Source organism: Ovis aries, chromosome 21 (assembly GCF_016772045.2).
Source record: "Ovis aries strain OAR_USU_Benz2616 breed Rambouillet chromosome 21, ARS-UI_Ramb_v3.0, whole genome shotgun sequence".
Lineage (NCBI taxonomy): Eukaryota > Metazoa > Chordata > Mammalia > Artiodactyla > Bovidae > Ovis > Ovis aries.
In genome coordinates this window covers 15,428,166-15,449,581 of record NC_056074.1, presented here as the reverse complement: position 1 = coordinate 15,449,581, position 21,416 = coordinate 15,428,166, and the positions used below count along the sequence as shown (strand labels likewise).

The following is a 21,416-nucleotide window of genomic DNA, read 5'->3' as shown; positions in this document are numbered from 1 at the left end:
CTGAGAGGGTGGACAGTGTCTTCCACAGTAGAACTTCCACTTTCCTTGGCATTGCTGCTGCTGCTAAGTCACTTCAGTCGTGTCCGACTCTGTGCGACCCCAGAGACAGCAGCCCACCAGGCTCCCCCATCCCTGGGATTCTCCAGGCAAGAACACTGGAGTGGGTTGCCATTGCCTTCTCCAATGCATGAAAGTGAAAAGTGAAAGTGAAGTCTCTCAGTCGTGTCCGACTCCTAGCGACCTCATGGACTGCAGCCCACCAGGCTCCTCCGTCCATGGGATTTTCCAGGCAAGAGTACTGGAGTGAAACAAAATTGTTGTTGTCAGTGGGTACCTATTCAACTGATGACTTGCTTAAAGATCAATCAAGGTTTCAGCCACAGAAGCAGACATACTTTCCTCCCTATTTTCCTCTTTTAATTTTTTTGTGGCTGTGCTGGGTCTTAGTTGCTTCTCGCCGGCTTCCCCTAGTTGGAATGAGCGGGAGCCACCCTGGTTGTGGTGCGCAGGCTTCTTGCTGTGCAGGTTTCTCTTGCTGCGGAGCACAGGCTCCAGGTGCTCGGGTTCAGTAGTTGTGGCACGTGGGCTTGGTTGTCCCGAGGCGTGTGGGTCTTAGTACCAGACCAGAGATCGAACCCGTGTCCCCTGCTTTGGCAGGCAGATTCCCAGCCACTGGACCACGAGGGGAGGCACCTCAATTTTCCTTTTCTGTGTGTGTGTGTTTAAAAATGCACATAACAAAATTTACCATGTTAATCGTTTTTAAGTATACAGTTCAGTGGTGTCAGACTGTGTTCACAATTGTTGTGCAGCCGTCACTACCATCCATCCCTTTAACTCTTTTCCTGTTGTAAATCTGAAGCTCTGTGCCTATTAAGTAATAACTGCCCATATTCCCATTCTCCCTTCCCCACAGCCTCTGGTAACCACCGTTATACTTTCTGCCTCTGTGATTGTTGTCTCTGCGTTAAGTACCTCATATACAGTGTTTGTCTTTTTGCCTTATTTCACTTAGTAAATATCTTTGAGATTCATCCATATAGAGCCAGTGCTTTGGTTATACTCTGCGTATCGCAGAATTTCTTTCCTTTTTAAAGGCTGGGCAATATTCCATTGTGTGTATAAACCACATTTTGGTAATCTGTTCATTGGCAAAATGATGTGTTTTACCTTCTGTGTTTTACCTGTTATGAACATGGGAGCACAAGTATCTCTTAGAGACCCTGCTTATGATCCTTTCAGATACATACCCAGAAGTGGAATTACTGGATCATTTGGTAATTTTGTTTTTTAGACTTTTTGAGGAACCTCTGTCTTGTTCTTCACAGTGACAGCACCAGTTTACATTCCTACAAACAGTACATAAAGGTATAGATTTCTCTATATCTTTCCAACATTTCTGTTTTTTTTTGTTTTTTTTAATAAGTCATCCGATATCAATAACCTCAGATATGCAGATGACACCACTCTTATGGCAGAAAGTGAAGAGGAACTCAAAAGCCTCTTGATGAAAGTGAAAGAGGAGAGTGAAAAAGTTGGCTTAAAGCTCAACATTCAGAAAATGAAGATCATGGTATCCGGTCCCATCACTTAATGGGAAATAGATGGGGAAACAGTGGAAACAGTGTCAGAATTTATTTTGGGGGGCTCTAAAATCACTGCAGATGATGACTGCAGCCATGAAATTAAAAGACGCTTACTCCTTTGAAGAAAAGTGATGACCACCCTAGATAGTATATTCAAAAGCAGAGACATTACTTTGCCGACTAAGGTCCGTCTAGTCAAGGCTATTGTTTCCAGTGGTCATGTATGGATGTGAGAGTTGGACTGTGAAAAAGGCTGAGCGCCGAAGATTTGATGCTTTTGAACTGTGGTGTTGGAGAAGACTCTTGAGGGTCCCTTGGACTGCAAGGAGATCAGCCCTGGGATTTCTTTGGAAGGAATGATGCTAAAGTTGAAGCTCCAGTACTTTGGCCACCTCATGCGAAGAGTTGACTCATCCGAAAAGACTCTGATGCTGGGAGGGATTGGGGACAGGAGGAGAAGGGGACGACCGAGGATGAGCTGGCTGGATGGCATCACGGACTCGATGGACCTGAGTCTGAGTGAACTCCGGGAGTTGGTGATGGACAGGGAGGCCTGGCGTGCTGCGATTCATGGGGTCACAAAGAGTCGGACACGACTGAGCGACTGAACTAACTAACTAACTAATAGGTGTAAGGGTTTCCCTGGTGGCTCAGTGGTAAAGGACCCACCTACCAATGCAGGAAATGCAAGTTTGATCCCTGGAGAAGGAAATGGCAATGACTCCAATATTCCTGCCTGGGAAATCCCATGGACAGAGGATCCTGACAGGCTATAGTCCATTGGGTCACAAAAGAGTCAGACATGACTTATCGATTAAACAACAACAGTAACAAATGGGTGTGAGGTGGCATGTCATTATGGTTTTTAATTTGCCATTTCTGTAATGATTAGTGATGTAGAGCATCTTTTTATGTGCTTATTGGCCATTTGTGTCTATTCTTTGGCAAAAAGTCAGTTTAAATCCATTGCCTATTTTTGAATCAGGTTGTTTTTGTTGAGGTTTAGGAGTTTTTTTTGGTATGTTCTGAATATTAATCCCTTATTACATACATGATTGGCAAATATTTTTTTTTCCCAGAGCCTTCTAGGGTTGTCTTTTTACTCTGTGGATAATCTTTTTTAAAAAAAATATGTACTGCAATATAGTTGATTTCCAATGTTCTGTTAGTTTCTGCTGTATAGCGAAATGAATCAGTTATACATAGACATATATCCACTCTTTTTTTAGATTCTAGATAGGCCACTGCAGAATATTGAGTAGCGTTCCCAGTTCTGTACAGTAGGTCCTTATTAGTTACCTATTTTGCATATAGTAGTGTGCCTATGTCAATCCCCATATCCCACTTTATCCCTCCTCCTCTCCTTTTCCCCCTGGTAACTGATAACCATAACCAGTGTTGTTGTTGTTGGTTTTTTTTACATCTGTGACTATTTCTACTTTGTAAATAAGTTCATTTGTACCATTTTTAAAGATTCTCTGTGGAGTGGATAGTCTTTTTTGTTGTTGTTGTTGAAAGAGGTTGCTTTTTAAAAAATTTACTTTTATTGAGATATAATTGACATATAACGGCATTAATTTCAAGTGTATTGTGTAATGATTCAGTATACCATTAGTTGACCCTTGAACAACGTAGGTTTGAATTGCATGGGGCCACTTATATGTGGATTTTTTTCTCATAAATATGTTGGGAAAAGTTTTGGAGATTTGTGACAATTTGAGAAAAAATTGAAGGCAAACCTTGTCGCCTAGAAGGTATGTCATGAATATATGAAATATCTGTTGATATATAAATAACATAAAAAGTATGTGTTAACTGCTATGTTATCCTTAAGGCTTCTAGTTGACAGTGGGCTATTAGCAGTTATGTTTTTGGGGAGTCAAAAGTTATGCATGGATTTTTGATAGCATGGGGGTTGGCATCCCTAATCTCTGCATTGTTCAAGGGTCAACCATATGTCTATACTATGAAATGATCACCATAATAAGTCTACTTAACATCCATAACCACACATAGTTACAAATTTTTTTGTTCTGATAAGAAATTTAAAGATTTATTCTCTTAGCAACTTTCATATACGATACAGTATTACTAACTATAGGAACTATGCTGTACATTACATTCTTAGGACTTTTATTTATTTTGCAACTGAAACTTTGTTATCTTTTGACCACCTTCATCTATTTCCCCCATACCCAATCCCCATCTCTGGCAACCATCGATCTGTATTCTGTATCTATGAAACTGTCTTTTTAGATTCCACATATAATTGAGACCATACAGTTTGTTTTTGTCTGACTTATTTTACTTAGTGTAATGTCCTCAAGGTGTATCTAATTGTCATAAATGATAAGATTCCCTCATTTCTTGTGCCTGAATAATATTCCATTGCATGTATGTATACCACGTTTTCTCTATCTGTTCATGTGTCATTGGACACTGAAGGCTGTTTCCATGTCTTGGCTGTCGTGAATAGTGCTGCTTTGAGCATAGGGGTGCGTGTGTCTTTTTGGATTATAGTTTTGTCAGGTGTGTGCCTGGCTGTGAGATTGCTGGATCATACAGTAATTCTGTTTTTAGTTTTCTGAGAAGCCTTCAAGCTGTTTTCCTTAGTGGCTGCACCAACTTACATTCCCACCAACAGTGTAGAAAGGTTTCCCCTCCCTCCTCCAGCATTTGTTATTTGTAGACTTTTTAATGACTTTTCTGACTGGTGTGAGGTGATACCTCATTGTAGTTTTGACTTGCATTTCTCTGATAGTGATGTTGGGCATCTTCTCATGTGCCTGCTGGCCACCTGTATGTCTTCCTTGGAGAAATGTCTGTTAAGGTCTTCTGCCGATTTTTCAATTGGGTTTTTTGTTGTTGTTGTTGTTGAATCGTATGACCTATTTGTATAGTTTGGAGATTAAGCCTTCTTTCTTGTTTTTTAATATAAGCATTTTTAGTTATAAATTTCCTCCTTTAGGAGCACCACTTTTGCTGTGTCACATAAGCTTTGGTATGTTGTATTTTTGTCTTTGTTCATATCTAAGTGTTGGGATTGGGGGCAGAAGGAGAAGGGGACGACAGAGGATGAGATGGCTGGATGGCATCACTAACTCGCACATGAGTTTAAGTGAACTCCGGGAGTTGGGGACGGACAGGGAGGCCTGGCGTGCTGCAATTCATGGGGTCGCAGAGTTGGACACGAACTCTGCAACTGAACTGAAGTATTTTCTAACTTCCCCTTGTGATTTCTTCTTTGATCCATTGGTTGTTTACAAGTGTGTTGTTTAGTTTCAACAATTTTGTGAATTTTCCATTTTCCCTCTTACTGAATTCTCAGTTTATCTTGTGGTAGTCAGAGAAGATACTTTGTATGAGATCTATCTTTTAAATCTATTGAGACTTAATTTGTAGCCAAACTTATAGTCTTTTCTGGACAAAGGTCCCTGTGCACTTGAGAAAAATGTATATGCTATTGTTGCTGGGTAGAATGTTTTTTTAATATGTGTTAAGTTTCCCAGTTTCTCTGTTTATCTTCTGTCTGGTTGTTCTGTTTGTTATTGTGAGAGGGGTCGTGAGGTCCCCAACTATTAATGTAGAATTGTTTATTTCTCTTTTCAATTTTGTTAACTTTTGCATTATCTATTTTGATGGCCTGTAATTAGGTGTGTACATGTTTGTAATTGTTATGTCTTCTTGCTGTATTGAACCTTTTATTAATACATAATGTCCCTTTTTGTCTCTTACTACCTTTCTTGACTTAAAGTCTGTTTTGTCTTACATTAGTATAACCACTTCTGTTCTCTTTTGGTTATTATTTGTGTGGCATTTCTTTTTCCATCCTTTCACTTTCAACTTCTTTGTGTCTTTCTATCTCAAATGAGTCTTTTATAGACAGTATTATAATTGGATGTATTTTTATCCGTTCTGCCACTGCCAGTCTCTTCGGGTGAGAGAGTTTAATACATTTGCTTTTATTAAAACCTTTTATAGAGTTTTTTAAATTTATTTTTTGATCCGAGGATAATTGCTTTACAGTGTTGTGTTTTTGCTGTACAGCAGTGTCAAGCAGCTGTATGCATACATGTACCGCCTCTCTCTTGAGCCTCCCTCCCACATCCCTCCCTTCTAGGCCGTCACAGAGCGCAGAGCTGAGCTCCCTGTGCCGCACAGCAGCTTTCCGCTGTGTTACACGTGGTGGTGTGTCTGTCTCAATTCTGCTCGCTTAATGCGTCCCATCCTCTCCTTCCCCCGCTGTGTCCACACGCTCATTCTCTACGTCTGTGTCTCTTTTCCTGTCCTGCAGATAGGTTCATCAGTACCATTTTTCTAGAAGGGAACTGACTTCTGCCATTGGGCTCTTTATTTTCCATATGCCCTCTAGCTTTTTTATTGCATTCCTGTTTTCTTTTGTGTTCAGTTGATTCTTTTTTTTTTTTTTGTTCAGTCCCCAGGTTGGGAAGATCCCCTGGGGAAAGGAATGGCAACCCACTCCAGTATTCTTATCTGGAGAATCCATGGACAGAGGTGCCTGGCGGGCTACAGTCCATGGGGTTGCAAGGAGTTGGACACAACTGAGCGACTAACAGTGCTACTACTGCTACTACCTTTAATAACATACAAAAACTCGGCTCCTTCACAGCTCTATCCCATCTCACCTTGGTTGTTGATGTCACAGAATTACATCTGTGTAATTGTGTGCCCTAAAACATAAGCAAGTAATTCTTTTAGATGCATTAGTCCCCTGAATTATGTGGAAGAATTTTGAGTTTCAAACCAAAGTTATAGTAATACTAGCTATTGCATCAATAATTGTCTTTTTTCTTTACATATAATCCCTCATGTATTTACCTTAGTTGAGATCTGTATTTTTCTATGTGACTTTAAAAAATTTATTTATTTTTAGTTGATGGGTAATTGCTTTGCAGTATTGGTTTGATTTCAGTTATACATCAGCATGAATTAACCACAGGCATACATATGTCCCCCCCACCTTGAGTCTCCCTCCTGCCTCCCTCCCATTCCTACCCCTCTAGGTTATTATAGAGCCCCAGTTTGAGTGTCCTGAGTCATACGGCAAATTCCCCTTGGCTGTCTGGCTGCAAATGTTAGTGTGTATGCTTCCATGCTGCTCTCTCCATTCATCTCAGCCTCTCCCCCCTTTCCCTCATCCTTGTCCATAAATCTGTCCTCTATGTCTGCGTCTTCACTGCTGCTCTGCGAATAAGTTCATCAGTACCATCTTTCTAGATTCTCTCTCTATATGTTAATATATGATATTTGTTTTTTCTCTTTCTGACGTACTTCACTCTGTATAATAGGCTCTAGGTCCATCCACCTCTTTAGAATTAACTCAGATGTGTTCCGTTTTATGGCTGAGTAGCATCCCATTGTATATATGTACCACAGCTTCTTTATGCATTCCCCTGTCGATGGACATCTAGATTGCTTCCATGTCCTAGCTATTGTCAGTAGTGCTGCAGTGAACATCGGGGAATGTGTGTTTTTTGGTTTTGGTTTCTTCAGGGTATATATCTAGAACTGGTATTGCTGTATCCTATGGTGGTTTTATTCCTAGTTTTTTAAGGACCGTTTTTACTGTCTTCCATAGTGGCTGTATCAATTTACATTCCCACCAGCAGGACAAGAGGGCTCCTTTTTCTTCATACCTTCTCCAACAGTTCTTGTTTGTAGATTTCTTGATAATGGCCATTCTGACTGGTGTATCTCATTGTAGTTTTGATTTGCATTTCTTTAATAATGAGTGATGTTGAGCATCTCTTTATCGGTTTATTAGACATCCATATGTCTTTGGAGAAATGTCTGTTTAAGTCTTTTGCCCACTTTTTGATTGGGTTGTTTGTTTTTGTGGTATTGAATTGTATGAGCTCCTTGTATATTTTGGAAATTAATCCTTTGTCAGTTGTTTCATTTGCTATTATCTTCTCCCATTCGGAGGGTTGGCTTTCACCTTATTTATAGTTGCATTTGCTGTGCAAAAATGTTAAGTTTAATTAGGTCCCACTTATTTTTGTTTTTATTTTCATTATTCTTGGAGGTGGGTCATAAAAGACCTTGCTATGATTTATGTCATACAGTGTTCTGCCTGTGCTTTCTTCTAAGGATTTTATAGATTCTGGTCTTACATTTAGGTCTTTAATCCATATCGTTAATCCAGGTTTATCTTTCTTTGGTGTTAGAAGTGTTCTGATTTCATTCTTTTGCATGTAGTTGTCCAGTTCTCCCAGCACCACTTATCGAAGAGCTCTTTTTCCCATTGTATATTCTTGCCTCCTTTATTAAAGGTAAGGTGCCCATAGGTGCATGGATTTACCACTGGGCTTTCTATTTTGTTCCATTGGTGTATACTTCTGTTTTTGTACCAGTACTTACTGTCTTGATGACTGTAGCTTTGCAGTATAGTCTAAAATCAGGTAAGTTGATTCCTCCAGCTCCATTCTTTTTCCTCAAGATTGCTTTGGCTCTTTGGGGTCTTTTGTGTCTCCATATGAATTGTGAAACTTTTTGTTCTAGCTCTGTGGAAAATGCTATTGGTAGTTTGACAGGGATTGCATTGAATCTGTGTATTGCTTTTGGTAGTACAGTCGTTTTCACAATATTGATTCCTCCCATCCAGAAACATGGAATATATCCCTCCATCTGTTTATGTTGTCTTTGATTTCTTTCATCAGTGTCTTAAAGTTTTCTGCAGACAGATCTTTTGTCTCCTTAGGTAGGTTTATTCCTAGGTATTTTATTGTTTTGGTTGCAATGGTAAATTGGATTGATTCCTTAATTTCTCTTTCTGACTCTTCATTGTTAGTATATGGGAATGCAAGTGATTTCTGTGTATTGATTTTATATCCTGTGACTTTACTTTAAATTTACTGATTAGTTCTAGTAGTTTTCTGATAGTATCTTTATGGTTTTCTATGTACAGTATCTTGTCATCTGCAAACTGAGAGTTTTACTCCTTCCTTTCCAATCTGGATTCCTTTTATTTCTTTCTCTTCTCTGATTGTTGTAGCTAGGACTTCCAAAACTATGTTTCATAATAGTGGTGAGAGTGGGGACCCTTGTCTTGTTTCTGATCTTGGAGGGAATGCTTTCAGTTTTTCACCTTTGAGAATGTTTGTTGTATATGGCCTTTATTATGTTAAGGTAGGTTCCTTCTATGCCCATTTTTTGAAGAGTTTTTTTTTTTTTTATCATAAATAGGTGCTGAATTTTATTGAAAGCTTTTTCTTTATCTATTGGGATAATCATATGGTTTTATCTTTCAGTTTGTTAATATGGTGTATCAGATTGATTGATTTGTATATATTGAAGAATCCTTGCATCCCAACTTGATCGTGGTGTATGAGCTTTTTAATGTGTTGTTGAATTGTTTGCTAGAATTATTATTGCAGTTTTTGCATCTATGTTTATTAGTGATATTGGCCTGTAATTTTCTTTTTTTGTGATATCTTTGTCTGGTTTTGGTATCAGGGTGATTGTGGCCTCATAGAATGAGTTTGGAAGTGTTCCTTCCTCTGCAATTTTTTGGAAGAGTTTCAGAAGGATAATAGACATTAACTCTTCTCTAAACGTTTCATAGAATTCACCTGTGAAGCCATCCAGTGCTAGGGTTTTGTTTTTTGGGAGATTTTTGATCACAGTTTCAATTTCAGTGTTTGTAATTGGTTTGTTCATAATCTCTGTTTTTTCCCAGTTCAGTCTTGCAAGGTTGAACTTTTCAAAGAATCTGTCCATTTCCTTTAGGTTGTCCATTTTATTAGCATATACCTGCTCGTAATAGTGTCTTATGATCTTTTGTATTTCTGCATTGTTGTAACCTCTCCTTTTTCATTCCTAATTTTGTTGATTTGATTTTTCTCCCTTTTTTTTTTTTCCTTGATGAGTCTGGCTAATGGTTTGTCAATTTTGTTTATCTTCTCAAAGAACCAGCTTTTAGTTTTATTAGTCCTTGCTATTGTTTCCTGCATTTCTTTCTCAGTGATTTCTGCTCTGATCTTCATGATTCATTTCCTTCTAACTTTGCAGGTTTTTTGTTCTTCCTTTTCCAGCTGCTTTAGGTGTAGAGCTATGTTGTCCATTCAGTGTTTTTCTTATTTCTTGAAGCAGGATTGTATCGCTATAAGCTTCCTTCTTTGAAGAACTGCTTTTGCCGCATCCTGTAGGTTTTGTGTTGTTGAGTTTTCATTGTCATTTGTTTCCAGGAATCTTTTGATTTCCCTTCTTATTTCTTCAGTAACCTCTTTGTTACTTAGAAATGTGTTATTTACTCTCCATGTGTTTGTGTGTTTTGCAGTCTTTTCCCCCTGTAATTGATATCTAGTCTCATAGTGTTGTGGTCAGAGAAGATGCTTGATACAATTTTAACTTTCTTAATTTTACTGAGGCTTGATTTGTGACCCAAGATTTTCTATGTGACTTTGAGGTTCTGACTAGCGTGTTTTCTTTTCACCTTGTTTAAGACTCCTTTGAGCCTTTCTGAATGACAGGTCTAGTGGTCATGAATTCCTTCAGCTTTTGTTTATCTGGAAATGTCTTGATTCTCCCTCACTTTTGAAGAAGAATTTTGCCAGATGTAGGATTTTTGGTTGACAGTTTTTTTCTTTGAGCATTTTGAATATATCTGTCCACCTTCTTATGGCCTCCAAAGTTTCTGATCCGAAAATCTACTGATAATCTTATTAAGGATCCCTTGTATGTGATGATTTGCTTTGCAGTTGCTGCCTTCAAGATTTTGCTGTTTGTCTTTTGAAAGTTTGATTATAATCAGTCTCAGTATGGGTCTCTTTGAATTCTTCTAATGGATTCTGTTGAACTTCTTGGACGTTTACATTTTTGTCTTTCATCAAATTTGAGGAGTTTCCAATCATTATTTGTTTCAGATGTTCTTTCTGCCCTCTTTTCACTCTCTCTCCTCCTCATGGGCCTCCCGCAGTGTACTGGTCCTTCTGATGGTGTCCCGTGGACCTCTTAGGTTCTGTTCACTCTTCTTCAGTCTTTTTTCTTTCTGTTCCTCAGCCTTGATGAATTCCATTGTCCTGTCTTGAAGGTCACTGAGTTGTTGTTCTGCCTGTTCAAACCTGAAAATTTACCTCTGTTAAGTTTTAAAGTTCATTTATTGTACTTCTCTGCTCTAGAATTTCTTTGTTGTTTTTTTTGTTTCTGCTTTAGTTTTTCTCTTTATTGATATTTCTATTTTGCCCACAAATCATTTTGCTTGACTTTCTCTATTCTTCTTTTAGTTCTTTTATCACCTTGCTTTAAAGTCTTTGTCTCATACATCTGCTGTTAAGTCTTTTTCAGGGACAGATTTTGTTGAATTTTTTTTTTCCACTCTGAATGGGCTGTACTTTTCTGTTTCTTGGTATGGCTTGTGATTGTGGAGCTTTGGACATTTGTTTAATAATATAGGAACTCTGGAAATCAGATTCTCCCTCTTCCCCTGGGTTTTGTTTTCTTTTGTCTGTTTAATTTTTGGTTGCACTGGGTCTTCATTGCAGCACGTGGGCTCAGTAGTTGTGCTGTGTCGGCTTAGCTGCCCCGTAGCATGTGGGATCTTACTTCCCCAACCGGGGGTTGAACTTGAGTTCCCTGCACTAGAAGACAGATTCTTAACCAAGGGACCACCAGGGAAGTCCCTGCTTTTGTTTTTTATTGTTATAGTCTGTCTCTGTGCTCCAGGTCAGCCTGAAGTATAAATTTAATGAATTCTTATGTCTTTTCTGAGGCTTTCAGATGGGCATGTGCAGTCACTTTCTAGTTTTCGCCATATGTGCAGTTGTTTTTTAATGCCCTAGTCACTAATGTTTGGCTCGTCAAAAGGAAGAAATGAAGTGGTGAAGTAGGAAAGTAGGAGTGGGGAGAGTGCTGGCCTTCTAAGTCTCCTGGAAGTCATAATTTAGCTTGAGGTGGAAGGATTTGTAACAGTGGTGGAACCTGTGACAGTGACGGCTGCCCATGTCTCTGTCGGCATCCGTGTGATCAGGAGCAGCAGTTGGAGCAGGAGTCCTCCATCCTGGGGGATGGAGTCCCTTTTACCCACCGCAGCTCCTGCAAGATGTGTGAAAAACGCTCCAGGGACATGTGCGCAGCCGTGCCGCTTCTATGCAGAGAACTGACAATGACTCCAGCTTACCCTGGAAGCGTTTGCCTGGAAGTTGCAAGCCTTTAACATACTTCAGAGTTCCAAAAATAGTTACATTAGACAGATTCTGCCAGTACAGTTATTGTCGAGGTGGCGAGACAGTTTCCTAATACATCCTACTCTGCTATCTTCCCAGAATCCTCTTTTTTCTTTAGAGTAGTGCCTCAGATGGTAAAGAATCTGCACGCAATGCAGGAGACCCAGGTGTGATCCCTGGATCAGGAAGATGCCCTGGAAAATGGTATGGCTACCCACTCCAGTATTCTTGCCTGGAGAATTCTGTGGACAGAGGAGCCTGGCAGGCTACAGTCCATGGGGTTGCAAAGAGTCGGACATGACTTAGTAGCTAACTCTTCACTTAGGTTTACAGAAAATTGAGAGGAAGATTGATTTTCCATGCCCTCTGTTCTCACAGTTGCATTGCTTCCTGTTATTAACATCACTAACCGGAGTGGTACTTTTTCTTTTCCTGCTGAGGAGAAACCTACACAAAGACAAATTATAATCACCCAGAGTCCATAATTAACATTATGTTCACTTTGTAGTGTACATTCAGTAGGTTTGGGAAAGTGTATGGTGACATCTATCATTATGGTATCATATAGCGTGTTTTAAAATTTATATTGGAGTACAGTTGATTTACAGTGTTGTGTTAGTTTCAGGGGTACATCAAAGTGATTTAGTTACAAATATACATATATCCATTCTTGTTAAGATTGTTTTTCATATAGGTTATTATAGAATATTGCTGAGTTCCTTGTGCTATACAAGAGGACCTTGGTGGTTATCTGTTTTATGTATAGTGGGAGTATATACTAGTTTCCAACTCCTAATTTATCCCCCCACCTTTCCCCTTTGGTAAACATTAATTTGTTTTTTATGTCTGTGAGTCTGTTTCTGTTGTGTAAATAAATTCGTTCATGTCATCTTTTTTTAGATTTGACATAGAAGTGCTGTCAAATGTCTCTATCTGATGTACTTTACTAAGTATGATAACCTCCAGGTCCATCCATATTGCTGAAAATGGCATTAGTCCATCATTTTTTATGGCTGAATAATATTCCATTGTGTATATTTACCATTCTTTATCCATTCATCTGTTTATGGACGTTTAGATTGCTTCCATGGCTTGGTTTTTAAAAAAAATTAATTTATTTTAATTGGAGGGTAATTATAGTATTATAGTGGTTTTTGCCATCCATTGACATGAATCAGCCATGGGTGTACATGTGTCCCCCATCCTGAACCCCCCTCCCACATCCCTCCCCACCCCATCCCTCAGGGTCACCCCAGTGCACCAGCTTTCAGTGCCCTGATTCATGCATTGAACGTGGACTGGTCATCTATTTCACATATGCTAATATACATGTTTCAGTGCTATTATCTCAGATCATCCCACCCTTGCCTCTCCCACAGAGTCCAAAAGTCTGTTCTTTATATCGGTGTCTCTTTTGCTGTCTCACATAGAGGGTCATTGTTACCATCTTTCTAAATTCCATATGTATGCGTTAATATACTGTCTTGGTGTTTTTATTTCTGACTTACTTCATTCTGTATAGTAGGCTCCAGTTTCATCCACCTAAAAAATTAGGGTTAAGGTGGATTATATTACGTTTCAGTTTCATCACCTTCACTCAAATGCGTTCTTTTTAATCTCAGTTCAGTTCAGTTGCTCAGTTGTGTCCAACTCTTTGTGATCCCATGGGCTGCAGCATGCCAAGCTTCCCTGTCCATCACCAACTCCTGGAGTTTACTCAAACTCATGTCCATTGAGTCAGTGATGCCATCCAACCATCTCATCCTCTGTCGTCCCCTTTTCCTCCTGCCTTCAATCTTTGCCAGCATCAGGGTCTTTTCCAATGAGTTGGTTCTTCGCATCAGGTGGCCAAAGTATTGGCATTTCACCTTCAGCATCAGTCCTGCCAATGAATATTCAAGACTGATTTCCCTTAGGATGGACTGGTTGCATCTTCTTGCAGTCCAAGGGACTCTCAGGAGTCTTCTCCAACACCACAGTTCAAAAACATCAATTCTTCTACACTCAGCTTTGTTTATAGTCCAACTCTCACATCCATACATCACTACTGGAAAAACCATAGCTTTGACTAGATGGACCACTCCTGTGTGGTGACTGCTTATTCCTAGGTATTTTATTGTTTTTGATGCAATGATAAATGGATTTGCTTCTTGATTTCTCTTTCTGATCTTTCATTGTTAATGTGTAGAAATGCAACCAATTTCTGTGCATTAATTTTGTAACCTGAAACTTTACCAAGTTCCTTGTTGAGTTCTAGTAGTTTTCTGGTACATCTAAGATATTAAGAGGTGGCAAGAATACACAGAAGAACTGTACAAAAAAGAGCTTCACGACTCAGATAATCATGATGGTGTTATCACTCACCTAGAGCCAGACATCCTGAAATGTGAAGTCAAGTGGGCTAAGAAAGCATCACTAGGAACAAAGCTAGTGGAGGTGATGGAATTCCAGTTGAGCTATTTCAGATCCTGAAAGATGATCCTGTGAAAGTGCTGCACTCAATATGCCAGCAAATTTGGAAAACTCAGCAGTGGCCACAGGACTGGAAAAGGTCAGTTTTCATTCCAGTCCCCAAGAAAGGCAATGCCAAAGAATCAAACTACCACACAATTGCACTCATCTCACACGCTAGTAAAGTAATGCTCAAAATTCTCCAAGCCAGGCTTCAGCAATACGTGAACTGTGGACTTCCAGATGTTCAAGCTGGTTTTAGAACAGGCACAGGAACCAGAGATCAAATTGCCAACATCCGCTGGATCATCGAAAAAGGAAGAGAGTTCCAGAAAAACATCTATTTCTGCTTTATTGACTATGCCAAAGCCTTTGACTCTGTGGATCACAATAAACTGTGGAAAATTCTGAAAGAGATGGGACTACCAGACCACCTGACCTGCCTCTTGAGAAACCTGTATGTAGGTCAGGAAGCAACAGTTAGAACTGGCCATGGAACAACAGACTGGTTCCAAATAGGAAAAGGAGTACGTCAAGGCTGTATATTGTTACTCTGCTTATTTAACTTCTATGCAGAGTACATCATGAGAAACACTGGCTGGAAGAAGCACAAGCTGGAATCAAGATTGCCGGGAGAAATATCAATCACCTCAGATATGCAGATGACACCACCCTTATGGCAGAAAGTGAAGAGGAGCTAAAAAGCCTCTTGATGAAAGTGAAAGAGGAGTGTGAAAAAGTTGGCTTAAAGCTCAACATTCAGCAAATGAAGATCATGGCATCTGGTCCCATCACTTCATGGGAAATACATGGGGAAACTGTGGAAACAGTATCAGACTTTATTTTGGGGCTCCAAAATCACTGCAGATGGTGACTGCAGCCATGAAATTAAAAGACGCTTACTCCTTGGAAGGAAAGTTATGATCAATCTAGATAGCATATTGAAAAGCAGATATTACTTTGCCAACAAAGGTGTGTCTAGTCAAGGGCTATGGTTTTTCCAGTGGTCATGTATGGATGTGAGAGTTGGACTGTGAAGAAGGCTGAGCGCCGAAGAATTGATGCTTTTGCACTGTGCTGTTGGAGAAGACTCTTGAGAGTCCCTTGGACTGCAAGGAGATCCAACCAGTCCATCCTAAAGGAGATCAGTCCTGGGTGTTCATTGGAAGGACTGATGCTGAAGCTGAAACTCCAGTACTTTGGCCACCTCATGCGAAGAGTTGACTCGTTGGAAAAGACCCTGATGCTAGGAGGGATTGGGGGCAGGTGCAGAAGGGGACAACAGAGGATGAGATGGCTGGATGGCATCACCGACTCGATGGACATGAGTTTGAGTGAACTCTGGGAGTTGGTGATGGACAGGGAGGCCTGGCGTGCTGCGATTCACAGGGTCGCAGAGTTGGACACGACTGAGCGACTGAACTGAACTGATGTATGGTGTTTAATGTCTTTTGCAATTGGATTCAGCTTTTTACCATGGAGTATGATGCTAGCTGTGAGTTTGTCATATATTGACTTTATTATGTTGGAGTATGTACCCTCAATGCTCACTTTCTGGAGAGTTTTTTAAAATCATAAATTGGTGCTGAATTTTGGCAAAAGCCGTTTCTTCATCTATTGAGAAGATCATATGGTTTTTATTCTTCAGTTTATTGATATCATGTATCACATTGATAGGTTTGTGGATGTTAAAAAAAGAAATCCTTGCATCCCTGGGATGAATCCCAGTTGATTAAGGTGTATGATCTTTTTAACATATTGTTGGATATGGATTGCTAGTATATTGCTAAGAATTTTTGCATCTATATTCCTCAGTGATCTTGGCTTGTAATTTTCTTTTTTTGCGATATCTTTTTCTGGTTTTGTTATCAGGGTGATGGTGGCCTTATAAAATGAGTTGCAAAGTTTTCCTTCCTATGCAACTTTTTGGAACAGTTTCAGAAGGATAGGTGTGAACTCTTCTCTAAATGTTTGATAAAATTTGCCTGTGAAGCCATCAGGTCCTAGATTTTTCTTTGTTGGGAGGTTTTTAATCATGGTTTCAATTTCAGTGCTTGTGATCGGTCTGTTTGTATTTTCTATTTCTCCATGGTTCAGTCTAGGGAGACTGTACCTTTCTGAGAATTTGTCTATTTCTTCCAGCTTGTCCATTTTATGGGTATACAATTATTCATAGTAGTCTCTTATGTTTCTTGATATTTCTGTGGAGTCAGTTATAACTTTTCTTTTTTCATTTCTAATTTGACTGGTTGGAGTCCTCTCCCTTTTTTTCTTGATGAGTCTGGCTAAAGGTTTATCAATTTCGTTTATGTTTTCAAAGAACCAGCTTTTAGTTTCATTGATCTTTGCAATTGTTTTCTTTGTGTCTGTTTTATTTATTTCTGCTTTGATCTTTATGATATCTTTCCTTCTACCAACTTTAGGTTTTGTTTGTTCTTCTTTCTCTGGTTGTTTTAGTTGTGAGGTTAGGTTGTTCATCTGAGACTCTTCTTGATTCTTTAGGTAAGATTGTATTGTTATCCACCTCCATCTTAGAACTGCTTTTGCTGCGTCCTATAAGGTTTGGACCATTGTACTTTCATTTTCATTTATCTCTAGGTGTATTTTAAATTTCTCCCTTGATTTCTTCGGTGATCCAATGGTTGTTTAGTAGCATGTTGTTTAATCACCACATGTTTGTGTTTCTTAGAGTTTTTTTCCCTGTAGTTTATTTCTAATCTCATAGCGTTGTAATCAGAAAATACCCTTTATATGATTTTGATTTTCTTAAATTTACCATGGCTAGTCTCACGGCCCGGTATGTAGTCAATCCTGGAGAATGTTCTGCGTGCACTTGAGAAAAATGTGTGCTCTGCTGCTTTTGCATGGAATGCTCTAAAAATATTAAGTCCAACTCGTCTAAAGTGTCATTGAAGGCCTGCATTTCCTTATTGATTTTTTTGTGTGGATGATCTGTGCTTTGATGAAAGTAGGGTATTAAAGTCTGCCATGATTATTGTGTTACTGTCAATCTCTCCCTTTATGTTTGTTAGTATTTGCTTTACATGTTGAGGCGCTTCCATGTTGGGTGCATATATATTTAAAATTGTTAAATCTTCTTTTTGGATTGAACCCTTGATCATTATGTAGTGTCTCTGTCTCTTATAACACTCTTTCATTTAAAGTCTATTTTGTCTGATACGAATATTGCTACTCCAGCTTTCTTATGATTTCCATTTGCATGAAATACCTTTTCCCATCCCCTTACTTTCAGGGTATAAGTGATGGTAGGTATGAAGTGGGTCTCTTGTTGTTGTTCAATCACTCAGTCATGTCCAACTCTTTGCTACCGCATGGACTATAGCACGCCAGGTTTCCCTGTTCTTAACCATTTCCCGGAGTCCTCTCAATCTCATGTCCATTGACTCAGTGATGCCATCCAACCATCTCATTTTCTGTCGCCCCCTTCTCCTCTTGCCCTCAATCTTTTCCAGCATCAGCGTCTTTTCCAGTGAGTTGGCTTTTGGCATCAGATGGCCAAAGTATTGGAGCTTCAGCTTCAGCATCAGTCCTTCCAGTGAATATTCAGGTTTGATTTCTTTTAGGATTGACTGGTTTGATCTCCTTGCTATCCAAGGGACTCTCCAACACCACAGTTCGAAGGCATCAATTCTTCAGTGCTCAGCCTTTTTTATTGTCCAGCTCTCACATCCATATGGGACTACTGGAAAAACCATAGCTTTGACTAGACGGACTTTTGTTGGCAAAGTAATGTCTCTGCTTTTTAATATGCTGTCTAGGTTTGTCATAGCTTTTGTTTCAAGGAGCAAGTGTCTTTTAATTTCATGGCAGCAATCGCCATCTGCAGTGATTTTGGAGCCCACAAAAATAAAGTCTGACACTGTTTCTATTGTTTCTCCATCTATTTACCATGAAGTGATGTGCCCGGATGCCATGACCATCGTTTTTTGAATGTTGAGTTTTAAGCCAACTTTTTCACCTTCATCAAGAGGTTCTTTAGTTTCTCTTCGCTTTCTGCCATAAGGGTGGTGTCAGCTGCATATCTGAGGTTATTTATTGATATTACTTCCTGTAAAATTGATTCCAGCTTGTGCTTCATTCAGCCCGGCATTTGGATGATGTACCCTGCATATAAGTTAAATAAACAGGGTGACAATATACGGCCTTGACATACTCCTTTCCCCATTTTGAACTAGTCCTTTGTTCCGTGTCCAGTTCTGACTGTTGCTTCTTGACCTGCATACAGGTTTTGCATGAGGCAGATAAGGTGGTCTGGTATTACCATCTCTCTAAGAATTTTACACAGTTTGTTGTGATGTACACAGTCAAAGGCTTTAGCATAGTCAGTGAAGCAGAAGTAGATGTTTTTGGAATTCTCTTGCTTTTTCTGTGATCCAGCAGAGGTTGATGTTGGCAGTTTGATCTCTGGTTCCTGTGCCTTTTTAAAATCCAGCTTGTACATCTAGAAGTTCTCGGTTCACATACTGTTGAAGCTTAGCTTGAAGGATTGTGAGTATTACTTTGCTAGCATGTGAAATTAGTGCAAATGTGAAGTAGTTTGAACATTCTTTGGCATTGCACTTTTTTGAGATTGGAATGAAAACTGACCTTTTCCAGTCATGTGGCTGCTCCTGGGGGCAGTTTAGTCGATAAGTTGTGTCCAACTCTTGCAACCCCATGGACTGTAGCCTGCCAGGCTCCTCTGTCTATGGGATTCTCCAAGCAAGAATACTGGAGTGGGTTGCCATTTCCTTCTCCAGGGGATCTTCCTGACCCAGGCATCAAACCCAGGTCTCCTGCACTACAGGCAGAGTCTTTACCAACTGAGCTATGAGGGAAGCCCAACCAAATTTGCTGGTATACCGAGTGCAGCATTTTCACAGCATCATTTTCAAAGCATCATCTTTTAGGATTTGAAATAGCTCAACTAGAATTCCATCACCTCCACTAGCTTTGTTCATAGTGATGCTTCCTAAGGTCCACTTGACTTCACATTCCAGGATGTCTGGCTCTAGGTGAGTGATCACATCATTGTGGTTATCCAGGTCATCATAATCTTTTTTGTACAGTTCTGTGTATTTTTGCCACCTCTTCTTAATCTCTTCTGCTTCTGTTAGGTCCATACCGTTTCTGTCCTTTACTGTGCCCATCTTTGCATGAGATGTTGCCTTGATATCTCTAACTTTCTTGAAGAGATCTCTAGTCTTTCCTGTTCCATTGCTTTCCTCTATTTCTTTGCATTGTTCTCTAAAAGGGCTTTCTTATCTCTCCTTACTATTCTCTAGAACTCTGCATTCAGATGGGTATATCTTTCCTTTTCTCATTTCCTTTAGCTTCGCTTCTTTTCTCAGCTATTTGTAAGGCCTCCTCAGACAACCATTTTGCCTTTCTTTTTCTTGGGGATCGTTTCTTGTTTAGAAAGCATATATTGGTCTTGTTTTTGTATCCACCCAGCCAGTCTATGTCTTTTGGTTGGTACATTTAATCCATTTACCTTTAAGGTAATTACTGGTATATATGATCCTATTACCATTTTGTTCATTGTTTTAGGTTTATTTTTTATAGATCTTTACCTTCTGTTGTGTTTCTTGTCTAGAGAAGTTCCTTTACCATTTTTGCAAAACTGGTTTAGTGGTGCTGACTTCTCTTAATTTTTGCCTGTCTGGAAAGCTTTTGGTTTCTCCTTCAAATCTGAATGAGAGTCTTGCTGGGTATTTTTGGTTTTAGGTTCTTCCCTTTCATCATTTTGAATGTTTTGTGCCATTCCCTTCTGGCTTGCAGAATTTCCGTTGAGAAATCAGCTGATAACCTTATGAGTTTTCCCTTATGTGTTATTTGTCTTTTTTCCTTTGTTGTTTTTAATAGTTTATCTTTGTCTTTAATTTTTGTCAGTTTGATTACGTATCTTGGTGTGTTCCTCACGGGGTTTATCCTGCCTGTAACTCTCTGTTCTTCCTGGACATGGTTGACTATTTCCTTTTCCACGTTTGGGAATTTTTCAGCTATTATCTCTTCAGATATTTTCTTGGTTCCTTTGTCTCCCTCTTCTCCTTCTGTGACCCCCTACAATGTGAATATTGGTGCATTTAATGTTGTCCCAGAGGTCTTTTAGTTCAGTTCAGTAACTCAGTTGGGTCCAACTCTTTGTGACCCCATGAATAGCAGCATGCCAGGCCTCCCTGTCCATCACCATCTCGCAGAGTTCACTCAAACTCACGTCCATCGAGTCGGTGATGCCATCCAGCCATCTCATCCTCTGTCGTCCCCTTCTCCTCCTGCCCGCAATCCCTCCCAGCATCAGAGTGTTTTCCAATGAGTCAACTCTTCTCATGAGGTGGCCAAAGTACTGGAGTTTCAGCTTTAACATCATTCCTTCCAAAGAACACCCAGGGCTGATCTCCTTCAGAATGGACTGGTTGGATCTCCTTGCAGTCCGAGGGACTCTCAAGAGTCTTCTCCAACACCACAGTTCAAAAGCATCAGTTCTTTGGCGCTCAGCTTTCTTCAGGTGATGTTAAAGGTCTGTTCAGCTGTCTTCATTTCTTTTCACTCTTTTTTCTGTATTCTGCTTTGCAGCATTGATTTCCACTCTTCTCCCAGGTCACTCATCCATTCTTCTGCTTTAGGTATTCTGCTATTGACTCCTTCCAGTGTATTGCTTATCTCTGTTTGTTCTTTACTTTTTCTAGGTCCTTTGTAAACATTTCTTGCATTTTCTCAATCTTTGCCTTCATTCTTTCCCTAAGATCCTGAATCATCTTCACTATCATTATTCTGAATTCTTTTTCTGGGAGGTTGCCTATCTCTACTTCATTTAGTTGTTTTCCTAGGGATTTATCTTGTTTCTTCATCTGGGAAATAATCCTATTTCTTTTCATTTGAGGTAGCTTTCTGTGATTGTGGTTTTAGGTCTGGAGGCTGATGGGATTGCAGTTCTTATTTCTTCTGTCTGCCCTCTGGTGGATGAGGATAAGAGGCTTGTGCAAGCTTCCTGATAGGATGGACTGGCTGTGAAGAAAACTGGGATTTGCTCTGGTGGGCAAGGCAGTGCTCAGCAAAACTTGAATCCAATTGTCTGCTGATGTGCTCCCTTCCTATTAGTTCTTTGGCCTGAGGCGACCCAGTCCTGAAGTCTATATACTTCTGTAGTAGGGCTCAGGAAAATAAGGTCTGTCACTGTTTCCATTGTTTCCTT

General features: G+C 39.7%; 1 protein-coding gene across 3 annotated transcripts in view; it reads left to right on the top strand.

Annotated features, from left to right (window-relative positions):
• USP35 (ubiquitin specific peptidase 35) overlaps positions 1-21,416 on the top strand; it is a 61,768-nt gene that overhangs the window by 17,515 nt on the left and 22,837 nt on the right. The gene's annotated exons all lie outside the window — the stretch shown is intronic.